The 16140-nt window shown below is 42.4% G+C and overlaps 1 protein-coding gene across 3 annotated transcripts in view; it reads right to left on the bottom strand.

Moving 5' to 3' along the window:
- The window catches only part of myo16 (myosin XVI), a 100923-nt gene extending 87277 nt beyond the window's left edge, over positions 1-13646 (bottom strand). Inside the window, exon 1 of one of the 3 annotated variants that reach the window (XM_047342580.1) lies at positions 13339-13646. The gene's annotated coding sequence lies outside the window, so the exon portion shown is untranslated. Of the gene's footprint in view, positions 1-5459; positions 5689-13338 lie in introns of those variants that run through there. The other 2 variants (XM_047342582.1, XM_047342581.1) reach the window with 2 other exon arrangements.
- Between the last annotated feature and the right edge of the window lie 2494 nt (positions 13647-16140).

The raw sequence follows: 16140 nt of genomic DNA, 5'->3' as shown, positions 1-16140 counted from the left end.
TTGAATGTGTGAAATCTGTTAGAATCTGTGTTTCACCCTGTGGGATGGATTAGGCTGTAATCCAACCATTTTTCCTCCTGATCAGCCACTCATTCCAGGTTTAAACTCAACAACAGGCATTACTCTCTAATATTCATAATACTAGGTAATAGCCAACAGCAGTATTGGACAATTCCGGGGTGGATCGTTGCCTGCGAGAGGACTTAAATGCCTCTCAGCGTGATGCTGTAGAGCACTGACACACTCCACTGAATCAAATTGAGCTTTATGTGCCTTGCTCAAGTCCACAGAAGGCAATTAATGCTGCATTATGCAATTTATGACCATTCGGAGGAAGACAGACGCACAAGCAACTAATAGCAACATGCCCTGATACATTAATACTTTATGAAGTGCGCATGGATAAGATACAACTGACCACTTATAAATCCAGAAAAGATATAAAGCAACATTCATCCCACTGGAGTCCTCTTTAGTTTTTGGTATGTTTGATTAATCAAACTACCAAAGCTGGGAAAAAAATGCAGTGAATGCAGCTTGTACTGTAAAGCACTTTGAGTGGTCAGTAAGACTGGAAAAGATCGCTATATGAAAACAGTCCATTGACCATTTACATGATGGACAAAACTGAACAGATTCAGGTAAGAATGGCATCAATGTAAAAACAGCCACTGTGACGCAGTCGCAGCCAGTTGACAGAAAGCAGAGTGTTGCATTGAACAGCTCACAGGCACCAATCAAACAGATACGGCTGCAGATCTGTTTGATACATTTGATACATAAAAGGTGATGTAACCTTTCTGCCCAATTCATACCAAACTAAACAAAGTACAAACAACAAATGTCAAGTGAAGCAATACTATGTACAGCAATACCACACTGCACAACGTATCAAATTGAAGACTGGTGGGCTGATCAGGCTAATTATCACCACTGAACGAGGGTAAAAAAGAAATGAACAATATGGAATCATGAGAGAGGGGCAGTTAAACAAAAAAGCCAAAGTAAATTAGTAGATGAGCAAGGCAGTAAGAGGCAGAGGAGAGAATTAACAATTAATAACTAATCAGCCCGTTTCTCTCCTCTTTCACATTCTCTGGCTGAATGCCTCAGTTTATGCCAATAATTATGTTTCCTATTCTCTCTCTCTAAATTACCTCCCCTCCCCTCCTCTACTCCAAAATCTCTTAAACTGGAAGCATCCATCTCTCTGTGCCTTTGTCTATCCTTTGTCACCCCTAGCTCCCAGCTCAAAGCAGCTGGCATACAATGGACATTATGGGAACATTAAGTATGCCTGCAACATTCAGCAAAAGACACTCAATAACCAGACAAACAAAAGAACAGCACAACCCTGCTTGTGAGCAGCTCCAGACCAAAGAAACAGTGTCCTACTCTTACCTTATTATGGTCCCTAATGACAGAGTGAAAACCATGACCACTGCCTGACACACACTGTACTCTGACTCATGAACAGTTGGATACTAACCCACATAAACATGCTGCTCATGTTATCATGATAAACTAATAAAACTTAAGCATTTCTGTAATTACTTAAAGAAGACAATTGGGACCATATGTTAATCTGACAGATTTGAGAAAATTCGACATGAAATGAAATATTGAAATGTATGTATGCAAACATTGCTTATTTACTGACTGCAGGTCTAGAAGTGGGATTAGCCATGATTGGCTTGTTTCGAGTTTGTGGCTAGACTTGCTGAAGCTGTGAGAAGTTATCCCACCCATCCAAAAGGTATCACTGTGTTTTGGAGTCTTTGCCCGGGTATCCATTGTTTACACAAGAAGCCCCAAAAAACTGGATGTTCTGGGTTCAGAGATTGGTATTTTTTTTCCATTTGGACCACTGAGGGGAGCAGTATTAAACAAATAAAAGATTTAAGAGTGACATACATGTTGAAGGCATAATTTCTGTACAGGATTAGACAACAGCCCATCCTTATTTATTGTTCTTTATAATTTAATGTTACATGACTGTGTATTGTCTAAACTGTTACAAGAGAGCAGCTGTGCAGAGGTGAGAAAGGAGACGGTAAAAGGCAGCAAGGCTAGTACTGCAAATCCCAGTATTTATCTGTTATTTCTGCTCTAGTCCACTGTACTGATTATGTCTCACTCAAGTCTCTCTCTCTCACCACAGCTCATCAGTAACACTAAACTTACATTTACATCTAAAATTCTTTCATGAATACTATTAACAACCAGGCCTTGCTTTAAACCTTACCTTGAAAGGTATGGTAGACTATGTGAGTTAACTGATACACTCAAGGCACGTGGCAGTGTATTTAAGCCCAGTGTTTGTATCTTTCTTGTTGCCAAGAGATGCTGTTGCGCCAATTATCTGAGAACGATTACTGCTGCTTTTGCATGAGTTCAAATATAATTTCACAAGCTTCACATTGATCTCAGCATTCTTTAGGTTTTACATTTCCCCTGGGAAGAGTTATTATCGATCTTCAGTCTCTGTGCCAAGTTTGGTGTAGTCCTGCAAAAAGTGACAAGGTCAAGCCCAGCACCGAACATCATTTTAAATAAGGCTAAAGGTTTTTAAATTATAATTTCCTGAGAATAAATTACTCTTTTCCAAGAAAAAAAATAAGAAAAACAACAAGAGGTTCATTGTACAAATTTCAAGTCAAAGAGAGAGAAATAGAGAGAGTGAGGCAGGGAGTGCATTATTAGCTTGTAAGAGAGTCATCCATGTCACTGAGTGAATAGGTCAGTCTGGCCACATACAGCCATGCTACAGTAATCATGATGAAACTTGTTGCTTTCCCACACTTAACACTTGCTTTCAGTGAGCACATACATAACAAGGTAGAGCTATGTAATTACACCCTCCACACAGTCTGTGGGCATGTTTAAACGTGACAGTGTTTGTGTGAAGGTCCAGTTACTATCTGACCAGAGCCTGGCCAAGCAGCTGACATCACAACGACTGACTGCACACAGACACTGACAGATTCACAAAACCAGACACATACATGCGAAGCTTGGAGTGAACTGAAAGATAGAAGAGAAACCAAACAAACACTAAACCAAATCACATAAGAAAGGATGCAAGTATGAGAAGCCCAGAGTGGAATGACGTCCAGACAAATTCTGATTATTTACTGAAAAAACACTGTGTTTTTTGCTACAGGGCAGTTTTGTTCTCAGAATGGAGAGAGACAAACAGAGAGCAATCTCACTACTGACCCACTTGTGCCCCCAACCATGGGATCCAAAAATCTGGCAGAGTCACAGTCATTCACTCAGCTGAGCTTTTAAAGTGCCTTAAAACACATGTCAGAACTGCTATATGCTGTAGTACTGGAGTTCTTTAACATCCCCCTGACTTTGTCACACGATACATACTCTGCACAAAGACTATGCATATGCAAAAAAACAAAGGACACATTTCTTCAGTTTCACATTTAACTGTCTTAATAAGTGTATTCATCCCCTCTCTATTCATAATGATGCCCAGAGCCTAACAGCACTACTCAGGATGGACAGAGAGATTTTTGGCATCTCCCGTGTTCTCACTGCCAAATTTTTACTTGCAACCTACAACCTGGTATTCACTTCCACCCATAGAGATCCAAGCACAAGTTGAAAGCTCTAAGTTTGTCTGTTCACACCTGACAATAAAATGTGTGTCTGTTGTTCTCGAATCGATATGAAAATAAATGAATTTTTCATTTCTATATGCAATAACCAAATGATGTTGTTTTGTGCCATTTAATGTGTCTGTTAATGCATTTGTGTGTTTCAGTGCATGTGTGTCAGTGTGAGAAGAAAAAGAGTTAGGGAGAGAGCAAAAAAAAAAAAAAAAATCAATATGTTGCAGTTTATGTAATATTCTGTTATCTGTTTTATTCTGTTTATGTTATATATTGTAATATTCTGGCAGTGGCAATAATGAAAACATGGGTCCCGAGAAGTAAGGGCAAATGTTAAAGGAAAGAACATTAAGATACATGTATTAGATGTATTAGATCTTTGTATTGTGTGTGTTTTGTTCATGTCCTTTATGTTTCTTGAACTGTAATGACAGTCTCTTTACTTTTAATTTATTTTAACTATCACTTGACCCCAGACCCACGCTCAATATCCCTCCCCGTCAAACACAATTGTGTTTGCAAATACACATTCTGCGTTTGTTCTTGACCTCTCTGCTGTAAGAGTACACATGAATGTGTTACATGTGTCAGGACACAAAGCCCGAACCCTTGCACAGTGTCCTTGGTTACCTGGTCAGAAACAGCAGCTTAATTACAAAATGCTAATTCAAATGTGAATGTGTCTCTTTGCATTTCCTCTCTAGATACAAACACACAACACGGTTCACAAATGCCTGTCGATGGATGCTAATATACTAGATTGCCTAGTACAGTGGCCTTGGAGCTCTTCTTAACTACAATGTGGCCTGGATGGTAGCCACTAAAAAAACACGTGAAACAAAACACCATCCCCAAATTCACCTCAGCAACGTTAGACATGGTGCATTCAAGAACACCAAATACGTAGGCTAACTGATCGTCCTAGTAATGGATTTGCTTTCCAAATCTAGACTTAATGTTGATCCTCTGATCCCTTAAGTAATCTATTTGCCCAGTCAGGATACCAGCCAAAGAGAAGAGACACTGAGCTAAGGATTCAGATTGGCTTTGCTGTGATCTCCAGCCCCAACCCTTCAGCTCTGGCTGTTTGTCCCTCAGGGGTCAATGCGGGTCAACTTTATCATTAATCACACATCCAGATGAATGACATAGTCTTTGCAAATGAACTCATAGAAGGGTGTAACACTGCAAAAAAGGGAGACCACCCTTAAATAATAGGAGCCAGGGTACCACTCCCAGTGCTGGACAAGCAGCTGCTCTGCACAAGTGTTTTTAGCAAGGCTATACCAGCTCCAAAGTTGCCGTCCAGAATCTGCCCCTGTGCTTTGAGCAACATGTGGAGAGGGACAAGTGTTCAGAGCACAATCACATGATAACTGGAAGTATCAGCATACCATGCTGCTTGACAACAACCGCCCAACAAGACAGCATGTGTCTCTCAAACATAAACTCAACTACAGCTCCAGTGTGACAACCTATGTGCACACTGTATTTCTCACAGCACACTTGAATCAGCCCCGCACAATCAGCTGTTCATTCCCAATCACAAACGCACACATTCTTCCACATTAGGCATCTGATGATATATTTAGACCAATGACAACTGCACAGCACATCTGCCTTCACTTCATTCCCTGTGGAACGCCGGGAGCAGCACATGACATCTAATACAAATTATATTCTCAATGTTCGAGGTTCGTCTCACATGTAGTCAAGACCATGCAGATAGTTATCGGAGCCACACTGACACCTGCACCCGCCGTCGTATCCCAAAACAAGCGTTTACTCTAATGAGGAGGGAGGAAGGGAGTGGAGAAAAAGCAAGAGCCTTACCGGTGAGAGCCCAACCACAGGAGACACCAGGGTACAGACGAAAAAGAAATGTGTCTGCGCGACGAAAACGCAACCACCCCGTGCTCCGCCACCAAATCAATTTCACACTCTCTCACCTCCCCGCCACTGTGATGTCACTCATTCATTCGCTTCTCCGTAGCCATGGCAACTCTGCCGCTTGGAGCTGTTCATTCTTCTACATCTGCCTCTCTCTCTCTCTCCCCGTCTCTCTCTCTTTCTACATCCCTCCCCCTCTCCAGACCCCAGTGAAGCCAGCCCACTTACTCCATCTGAGGGGAACAGTTACACCCCCAGCCTCACTTGCATCATTAACCACCACCCCACGCCCACCCCCTCAAGATCACACCGTGGAGCTGGTGTAAAAAAAACAATGAGTAGGAGGGTCCAAAACACAAAAAGGGGAGTGGCCCAGATTCACCTCATGTAGCGTGCACGCCCTGCAGAGTTTGTGGTCAAACAGACGTACTTTTATTCAAGGCAGACAAAGACAACTGCCAGACAAGGGAGACACAACAGAGCCCGTTAGCCTGGAATCTCTTGTTTAGACATGAGCCAGCTGTCACGTTTGCACACAGACATACAGCAAAAACACAACATGCAATGGAGCCGGAGAGCTGTTGCACAGATGTGTTTTGAAAGTCCCTAATGCACACGCGCCCACACAAACCCAAACGCTCAACCCTGCAGTGTGGTACATTGTGAGGCGATGAATAGTTAATGACCACTGCTGTCATTATTACAGTACATCCACTAATAATCCTCACGTTGACCTTGAAAAAGCAGGAGGAAACCTGTCTCGTTGAGAGACAAATCCAACAAAGACACACCATCACCTTGTCTGGGGCCCACCCCCCCCATTCAATTACCAGCTGCCTTCTCCCTCTGAACAGATTTCTTCTCGAGGCTAACCCTGTCTTCATAACTTCCACAGGCTTAAGATGCTCATGACTACCTTACTTCAACCCCTTCACCCTGCTCACTTATCACACACTAGCCTTTCTTATATATGAAAATCTCTGCTCTGCATTTCAACCACACGCACGCAAAGAGGAAAAGATAGACACATATACTGTATGTGTCCATCTGTTCCCCCTATATATAGGGTTGAATAAAAATACCACATCTACTTGTCAGAGTCTCTGAGGACACTATGGTCGGCAGCTAAACAAAGGACACAGAGGAGGAGGTTCAAAAAGTAAAAAAAATAAAAATAAAAAAAGCAATGACCAAGTAAACTAAAGAGGCATCTCCTTTGTGTCAAATCTCTACATATTTCATCTGGTTTATTATAATTTCCTCCTGGAAAAAAAATCGCTCCATCTGCACTAATCCCTTAAATTTTTTAATCTCATGGTTTCCTCGCATAATTAATAGTGGACTTACCCTACTAAAAAAGTACACGATTTAACTTCTCAGCCTATTTCTGCATGCATCGTAATTCATAGTCGTTTTCAACTGTCCACTATTAATACCATGTACTCCAGGGAGAAGTTGAGAAATAAAATCTATCTATCTCTCTTCGGATCATTATTATTAGACCTCCAAACTATATTTTGGACAGTCATACACCTTTCTCCACTTACTATTCATACATTGTACATTATGGATTATAATCTTCCATCCAACCTCTACTAGTTTCTAACTAGCCTCTACTAGCTTCGAAAAGGCATCTAACTTGCTTCTAAAAAGCTTATAATTAGCTTCTAACTAGTGCCTGACTAGTCTCCAACTCCTTCTTATTAACTTCTGACTAGCATCTAACTAGCATAAGCTTCAAACTAGCCCCTTCTAGCTTCAAAATAGCATCTACTAGCTTCTAACTAGCACTTAACATATATACTTTTAATTAGTGTCTACTATCTTCATAATAGCATCTACTAGCTTCGAACTAGTATAAACTACTAATTAGTGTCTACTAGCTTCAAAATAGCATCTACTAGCTTATAACTAGTGTAAACTACTAATTAGTCTCTACTAGCTTCAAAATAGCATCTACTAGCTTCTAACAAGCATAAACTTCGAATTAGTATCTACTGGGTTCTACATAGCCTCCTTTAGCTTCTAACTAGGTTGCAACTAGCTTCTAACTAGCACAAGCTTATGACTAGTCTCTACTATCACTATGTAGCCTCCTCTAGCTTCTAACAAGGATGTAACTAGTTATAATTAGCATAAACATCTAACTAGCATCCAACTAGCTTGTATTTGGTATTGTGATGTCGCAGTAGTGTTAGCATAGTGGAGCTAGGTTAACAGTTGTTTTACCTCTGCGACAGTTGAAAGCTGTGTTGCTTTCATCCAATCCATCCATCCAGCTTGTAGCCTTTACCTGTGTCCTCTCCTTTACCTCAATCACTTGTGTGTCCCGTGAACGTGTTGTTATTTTTAAGTCTGGGGGTTGATTTGTGAACAGGCTGCTGGAGCAGGTGTTGTGTAGAAGTCTGTTTACCTCAACAACATATGCACCTTCTGGGTTTTATTCTGTTTCCCCTAGAGGGATTTGACTCCACCCTTCCCCCCTTCTTGCACAGTGCAGTGCTAGAAACACATCAGAACCAATCAGAACTGACTAATTGAATTAATTAATTTACTTAATTATTAGTTCTAATGGATTATTTAACAGCCGCACAATAAGTAGGATAATGATCCTCTCATCTTAACTGTCTGTGACAGTGTGGAACTGCCTATTCTCAGAATCTGTCATAATGTCCCCTAATCTATTAACACTGCACTGGTACAGCATGAATCCTTCAAGTTATCACACTTTCCTCCGACAAGTCCTTATTGCTCTCATCTACTTATTACCCCCCCAGTCGCAGAGGTGAGCGTGTGGTCAGAGCTCCAGTTGAGCTAAAAGCCCTCGACTCTGGTATAAGGTCAATTGGAAAATGTAAGAAGGGGAATGGAGGTGGGAGATGGAGACAAAGTAAGTACTGGGGGGGTGAGTGAGTATTAAATCTTGGAATTGAGGTCCATCAGGGGCATGAAATTACCAGCATGTAGTAGTTTGAATATCACAGGCTCACACATGCACTGACTACGCAGACACACCTTAGGAGGAAAGCCTACGATCCAAAGCCCGAGCAATTTCCGACAAAGTATGGTCTGAGGTGTCGCTTTCACCAGACATTACCTCGCTGCTCCGGATTGCACTTTGAGAAAGGGACAGAGAATACAAGACGATCAAACTGTCCTTTATTGCTCCTTCCTCCTCCTTTTTACCCTTCACAATGTTCCACCAGCAAGCCGACCATGCTGTGCGCAATCTTCTCCACTGTTTGCCTCACACACGCTGCTTATTGCCTCACTTTTTCATACGCACGTCCTCTGTTTCTCGAACTCATGCAGTGCCCCCTCTAAACCTACCTGTTTGGAATGGGCTGTTTGCTTGGCCTGTGGTGATGCTGGATGCTGCTTTCTTGCTGAAACTGTAAACTGCAGTAATTGAGCTGCGGCGAGTAAAGACCGCCTGCAGGACTACAGTCCACAGAACCAGGGAAGGAAGTTGTGCCACCACTGCTGCACAAGGAGCTGATAGACAACGTCACTTACTGTATGTTGATGAGTCGCAGCTGCCTCTGCTAAGTGTGTTTATTAATGTTAAATGTAGTACATGTCCAAATCGCACTAAATTTGACACCACACGTCCTTGGGGCCTTAACAATACACTTGCCAAGTGTGAAGCTGAAAAGTTGAACAGCTCTCGAGATATACTTGCCACAGACAAACAGGGTTTTAGTGCGACAACAGTTTGTTCCACAGAACGTGAGCATGATGGTATGTTGGAGTGTATCATGTCAGAGGGGAGCATCATGCCCCATTAAAGTGCTGACCTAATTTCATCAGTGTTGAATGTGAGAGATGACGTGTTTAAAATCAGGCACACAAACATCACAGTCTGATGTTGTCTTTCATCTGAGCATAAATTCCCCCCACGGCTTCTCAGAGGGATCAAAGCATTTTTTTTTATTTTTTAAAGGGAATTCTTAACCAATCCTGTTGGAAGCACTAACATGGCTCTGCAGCTGGGCTCATGCTCGGCACCCATGTGTTGCATTGTCCAGCTGCGAGCAAGAGAATCTGGTTGACGGACTAGTGTTTGTGTGCAAGGGGAAGAGGGTCTGTGTGTGTGTGTGTGTGTGTGTGTGTGTGTGTGTGTGTGTGTGTGTGTGTGTTTGTGTGTGTGTGTTGGCTTGTGACTTGATCGTGATGGGAGCAGTGAAGCGGCTAGATTGCATCCACCTGCCCTGATACATCCTAGAGTGGTGAGAACCAGCTGCTTCATTATTTTCTACCTCTTCTTCCTTCTCACCTCTTTCTTCTAGAGAAGGTGTCCTATAATAGCCCTGGAAACAAAACAAAGTCCACAAGGCTGCCAGTCACATGCCAGTGGCAGCAATCCAGCATGAGTACGAGGAAGTCTTCTTTAGAAAGCTGAGGTCAAGTGGGAACCATGAGCCTCCCATTCCTCCGATAGATATTATCCTATGGGGCTTGGTCAACCTTTGATGATATTGTTTCATCAGATATTGTTTCTCAGACCAAAGGTTTGGATTTAATCTTGGCCTTCTGGCTTCCACTCCCAAATAACATGTTGTTATTGCTGCTGCCAGCAGTGCTTCCTACCACCTGTCATTATCGTAGCTCCTGTTTGACATCACCAACTGTCCTGTTCCCCAGGCCTCACCCACAAGAATAGACTGGGATGTAATACTCATTTCAAGATAATTCTTCATCTTATGCACCTGAGATATAAAGGAAAATGAAAAAGGCTGATAGTTCATGTTTTAAGCATTTTACTTCTTTATATTATATTTTCAGCAATTTGAGTCCATCAAAAAAGGCCCCAGTTTCCAGAGTTGGACATGAGCATTTTACTATAATAGTCAATATTTGAAACAAATTAAAACAGGATAATTCCATTTATCTGTTCAAATGCTTTGTAGAGTATTACTACATTTGTCAGTAGTTTTTGGGTCTGAAGATGAAAAATGTAAAGTATGTTAATGAAAAGAAATCTATGAGTGGAGTTCGACAGAAGTCAGACTACTACACCTCTGTAGTCCACTCCACATCTGGCACTAGGCTGGCAACACCAAGCTACATTAGTGGCATTAAATAGCATAACACACCTAAATCACAGTACACACTTTAAGCAGTTGGCTGGAATTGTGGGTAACGTAGGCACCAGTTGAAATGGATAAAAATGTTTATAATAAAAGGAACCTTTCTCTGTTTCAGCTGTATTGATTTAATTAATCTATTTTTCATGTTCTGCAATGTGAGTCTGACAAACTCTTTTTATGCAGAATATGGAGAAACCATTTTTTTTAAAGGAATAGCTTTGTTTTTTAATTAAATGATTTTGAGATGGTTGCAGTCTCAACATTTCTGTTCAAAGTCTCACTCCTATTATTTAATACATTTTCCTACAACAATGACTGCGATCCGTCTCAAGTCCACCAGTTATATAAATAGCACATACTGGGGTGGATTACAATTTGCACTAATCAGATTTAAGAGTGAGATAAATCTATGGCTTCCCCAGATGAACGGTAACCCCCTTAATCCCCCCCCAGCCCCACCCCACCCCCACCCCCACTTCTGTCTGCTCACTCAGCTGTCTGCTCTTTGACGTCAGGCGCATGAAATCCATCTATCTACTCACCGTCTGTCTACACGTGTGTGTGTGTGTGGGGCTGGAAAGGAAATCCAGTAAATGTGGTGACCAGTCGCTTCCATCTAAGAATAGATCAGCTGGTTGACAGACCAACAGTTGGACATAAAACAATGTAGAGATGAGGAGACAGATATGCTCACATGAACAGGTGGTGGCAGTGTTTTTCTAGTCTTAACTTTCTGAGTTTTATGCAGCCAGGACTTTTAAAGTCAGAGCATGTCCTTACACACCTCTACGAACAAGTATCACCCTCTTCAATCATGTATAAAAGGTTTCATTTAAATTCTGCCAAAGCCACGTAGCCTCCGCATTGTAACACAGCCAGTGCTCTGCATTACATGAGTGAAACAGTGGGAGGGGGGGGTGTATATTCCTTGAACCCCTCTAGAGTTCTGACAGCAGCAGATCCATCACAAATCTTTCGTTGAGGAAAAAAGTCACCCCCACCTCTCCCCATGCTGCTCTTTGGCATCATCCGGTCTTGCTCATAAATCAAGCCATAATTATAAGGGAGGGTGGTGACTAACTCCTGAGACCATGTGGCTCAACAGCTGACCACAGCGCAGGGGACTGGGCTATGTCCTGACACAGACCGACGGAGATCTCAGATGTTAGTGTCTTGCCAGCTTCATCTAAAGACTAGCAGTAGCAGGAGGAGTCATATTTAGGGGGGAGTATTCAAGACGAAAGAAAAGAGATTGAAATGAAACTGCTGGAACACTGCACAGCTGAGGATCTTTTCAGTTTAGAGAGAATGTGATACTTCCATACACGCTGCCAGACACAAAGGCCCACAATCCAAGAGGACAGATGGGTGTAGCACAAACACAAACACCCACACACACACACACACACCACACACACACACACACACACACACACACACACACACACACACACACACACACACACACACACACGTTTGTACTTCTAGTGAGGACACTTATTGTCATAATACATTCCCGAGCCCCCCTTAACCATCACAACTAAATGCCTAACCCCATTCTTTACCTTAACCCTAACCTAAACCTAGTTCTAACCCTAAAACCAAGTCTTATCCCTCAAACAGCCCATACAATTAGGTGAGAAAGTGAGGAATTGCAAAAATGTCTTCACTTTCCCAACGCTAACCTAAACCTAACCTATAAAACATGTTTCATTGTTTACATTATGAGGACTTGTTTTTCTGTACCCACAAGAAAGACAAGTCCCTATAATATGAATTTGAGATTCAGTGTGTAAACAGATTCCGTGTGCAGACAGATTTGTTTAAGTGCTGGGGGGTTAGATGTCCTCCTTGTACATCAGTTTACCATGATTGATTTTGTTACACAATGTTCAACAGTCACCTCTCTGCATCCTGTCAACCCAAGGGTTTAACACCAACCACACACACACACACACACACACACACACACACACACACACAAACACGGGGCTGAGTAGCCTCTCAGCCATCTGAATGAGCCCATCTGTGAGCTCCTAAGAAACAAAAGCAGACTTTTATGTTCTTGTGTGTTACTCAGCTACATTCACAGTCACATCAGCCGGTGAAGTCTGTGCTCCTCTCTGCTCTTTTCTCTCTCCTCCCACCCCTATGCTCTTCTCTGTGTCTGTAATTCCCTGCTTTACGTTGCTTTTCTCTTTACCTCTCCTCTAACTCTCCTCCTCCGTCTAAACACCGAGACACACGCAGGCACCGTACGCATCACAAAAAAAACGACTGGAAGCGTGTGGCTGAGAGCTGCCCAAGGTCTTCTGAAGCTGGAACGATTCCCAACCGGCATCCAGTATATCCCAAAGGCTTTTTGGAGGGCTGCATGTTTGTGTGCGTGTGCAGTGTGAACAAGCCAACAAACCTGTTTCCCTTTTGCTGCACTGCCAGCCAGCACACATGCAACATCTCAGGGCAAACAACAGCATACAAGGAGGGAAAATAAGGCGAAGAAACAGTGGGCCGCCTGCAGCCAGTGAGCAGAGATAATGCAAAAATAGTAATATATACATTTGAATACACAGGGACAAAGACAGACAGTTGACGCTTTTGTTCAGTTATGGAGACAAATGAATGCTGGATGAAGGGTTCAAAATCAAAGCAAGAGCAAATTGCCAGTGGTGTGCCACCAGGCCTTCTGTGACCAAAACCCACAGACAAACAAGAGACAAGTGGCACCTCACCTCACTGCAACGTTTCCCGTGGCTCTCGGTTCTGTCTTTCCAGCTGAGAGAAAAACATCCAGAGACGATCTGGTCTCAGCTGCAAAGATTTGAAAGACTTTCAGAGTGCACGAGGGAGGAATCAACTCCCAGCTCACACTACATCTACACCCATAGGCTAAAATCCACCGCTGACATCCCATCAGAGAGAGAGCGAGAGAAAGAGAGAGGGGGGGGAGTGTGCCAATTTGGCTGAATGAAGAGGGAGTTGTTAAAAGGGAGAGAGAGCAGGAGTCAGTGAGAGAGAAAGGAGAGGGAGATTTAGGAGTTTGTCAGTGAGTATGCCTGTGTATGCCTGTGTGTGTGTGAGAGAGAGAGAGAGAGAGAGAGAGAGAGAGAGAGAGAGAGAGAGAGAGAGAGAGAGAGAGAGAGAGAGAGAGAGAGAGAGAGGGAAGAAATAGAAAGAGAGTGAGACAGGAGTTTAAATCTCTAATTACTGCTGGTTATCAGGAGCCCGTAAGCAGCTGGTGGGAATGATTGACGCAGGACTCTACACACACACACAAAACACCAGTGCAACAGATTCTGTGTGTGTGTGTGTGTGTGTGTGTGTGTGTGTGTGCATGCTGTGAGTTTGTGTTAGGGGGAGGAGAATCAAACACTCACACAATGAACTAAAAAGTGAGACCAGAGTGAAAACAGGAGGACAAACAAAGCAGCATGCGGCAGATGTGCGGAGCAAGAAGACCAGCTCCTCCCAACGACATGCTTCCTCTCCACTTCCCTCTCATCTCCTTCTACTCCTTCCTTCCCCCCACTTTGTCAACGACAGCAGGAGATGGGTGATATTAGACATTAAACTTCAAACTGTATATGTGTAACTTTGTCTTCTTTTTCCTTGTTTGGAGGCATTATGCTTGTTGGGTCCGTCCTTCCCACTCTCATGAATGCAATACCCCAAGAGCCCTGTGAGGTTTTCTTCAGATTTGTTGGAAACATTCACTTTGACTAATTATATGTTGGTAGTTAAATGTTTTTTGGCATCTTGAGCGAGAGATCTCAGGATCGTTTTGAGGTTTGGCGCGAAGATTTGATAATAAAATTTGGTGCTTCAATATCACAAGTCAAGGTCACTGCTACCTCATATTTTCTGAATTTTACTCCACCTATAGAACTAACATTCACTTGGACTCAAGGAGTACCTGCTTAGAGTTTGGTGGTCAATGGTTAAAGATCAAGGTCACTAGACATCACAAAACACATCCTTGGCCACATACCAACTTATGACATCTTACTCAACATCACAGGGTCAACTTCACGTAATCTTTTTCTGCAAACACCCTTTTCCTGACCATCATTCGACGCCATTTCTCAGGGACAGATGGATTCGTTCTGGAAATATTTCACAAATGGATCAACACTAAATGGGTGAAGCACAGCCGTTCATTTGGGCTCAGTTGTGAGCTGATTTGGTGGTCGAAGGTCAAGGTCACTGACCTCACAAATGGCCATAATTCAGGAATTGATGCTCTGATTATGACCCATTTTCAGACAATAGGATAAAATAATGAAGTGATGGCATTTCATATCCAAATGGTCAAAGATCAGCTTCAATGGGACATCATAAAGCACTGACCGTTATTGAACACCATAATGCAGGAACAGAGGTTGAGACTGTGACTATATTTTCTGTAGCTTGACTTTCTCTCCATCTACTTGACGGATTGGTGAAGCATTTTTGTAGAGGAACTGATGGTTCCCAGAGGATGTAAGCTGATGGCGATGACCTTACTTTTTCTGTAGCATCACTATGAAGGTCATATTTATGGTTTTAAGTGAAATATTGTAAAAACTACTTGAAATAAAATAATAAGCTCAAAACAAAGCTGTGGTTAAGTAAAGCTGGTGCTGCAGTAGGCTCTTGATTCCCCTTAAAACAAAAACAGCAATTTATTCAAATGTACATAATAAACAAGTAAATAATGTAGAACAAGAACAAGCCAAGATGAATATTGCTGCTTTTGTGATGGTGCCAAAAAAAAAACATAAAGCAGAGTACAAAGTGGGAGTTTGGCGATGGAGAGAGAAGGTATGTGTGTGTGTGTGTGCGTATGTGTATGTGTGTTTGATGTTTCCCTCTACTCTATATAATAGGCTGATGTCCTTGAGAAAAAAGACCAGCAAAAAGCAAGATTCATCAGACTTATAATATGCTTTTACTTTTCTTGCGCACATGCAGATTGCACGACCGCCATTTCAATCTTGGTTTGATTCCATGCCGACGCAGAAGAACCACATGAATTATGGATGAGTTTATATTCCAACAGATCCTATGTAAGTCAGGGAAGAATAAAAAAACGCGTGTGTTAACGTGGTTAAAAACAAATAAACCACCCGCTCTGCCGGGTTGGTCACGTTTTTCGGATCAAAACCAATTTGTGTCTCCTCAAGCTGAATCGATTAAAAAATCTACAGCATGGCAAGCGCAGAAAACATGGTGTTTAGAGTTTAGAGTAATGGATGGCACAATCCAGTTTGTTGATAAACCAAATCCTCACTTAAATGAGAAATCCAGGCAGTGCTGCTGCCAGTTCGGCTGGAGGGCTCTGGATCAGCCTGATTACTTTGGGCTGACTGCAGCAGATCAAAGTAATCCCTACATTTTAGAGTATGTACATGGAATGACTGTGGAGCACACTGCAGCCCAGTGAGATTATGTGAGTGTCGTATAGTGTACATGTAGGTGCATGCGTGTGTATGAATGTGCTTGTGCAAATGTATGTCTGTTCTACAAATGCTGCGGCGCAGGTCGGAGTGTGTTTG

Source organism: Hippoglossus stenolepis, chromosome 13 (assembly GCF_022539355.2).
Source record: "Hippoglossus stenolepis isolate QCI-W04-F060 chromosome 13, HSTE1.2, whole genome shotgun sequence".
Lineage (NCBI taxonomy): Eukaryota > Metazoa > Chordata > Actinopteri > Pleuronectiformes > Pleuronectidae > Hippoglossus > Hippoglossus stenolepis.
This window is presented reverse-complemented; position numbering and strand designations above follow the sequence as displayed.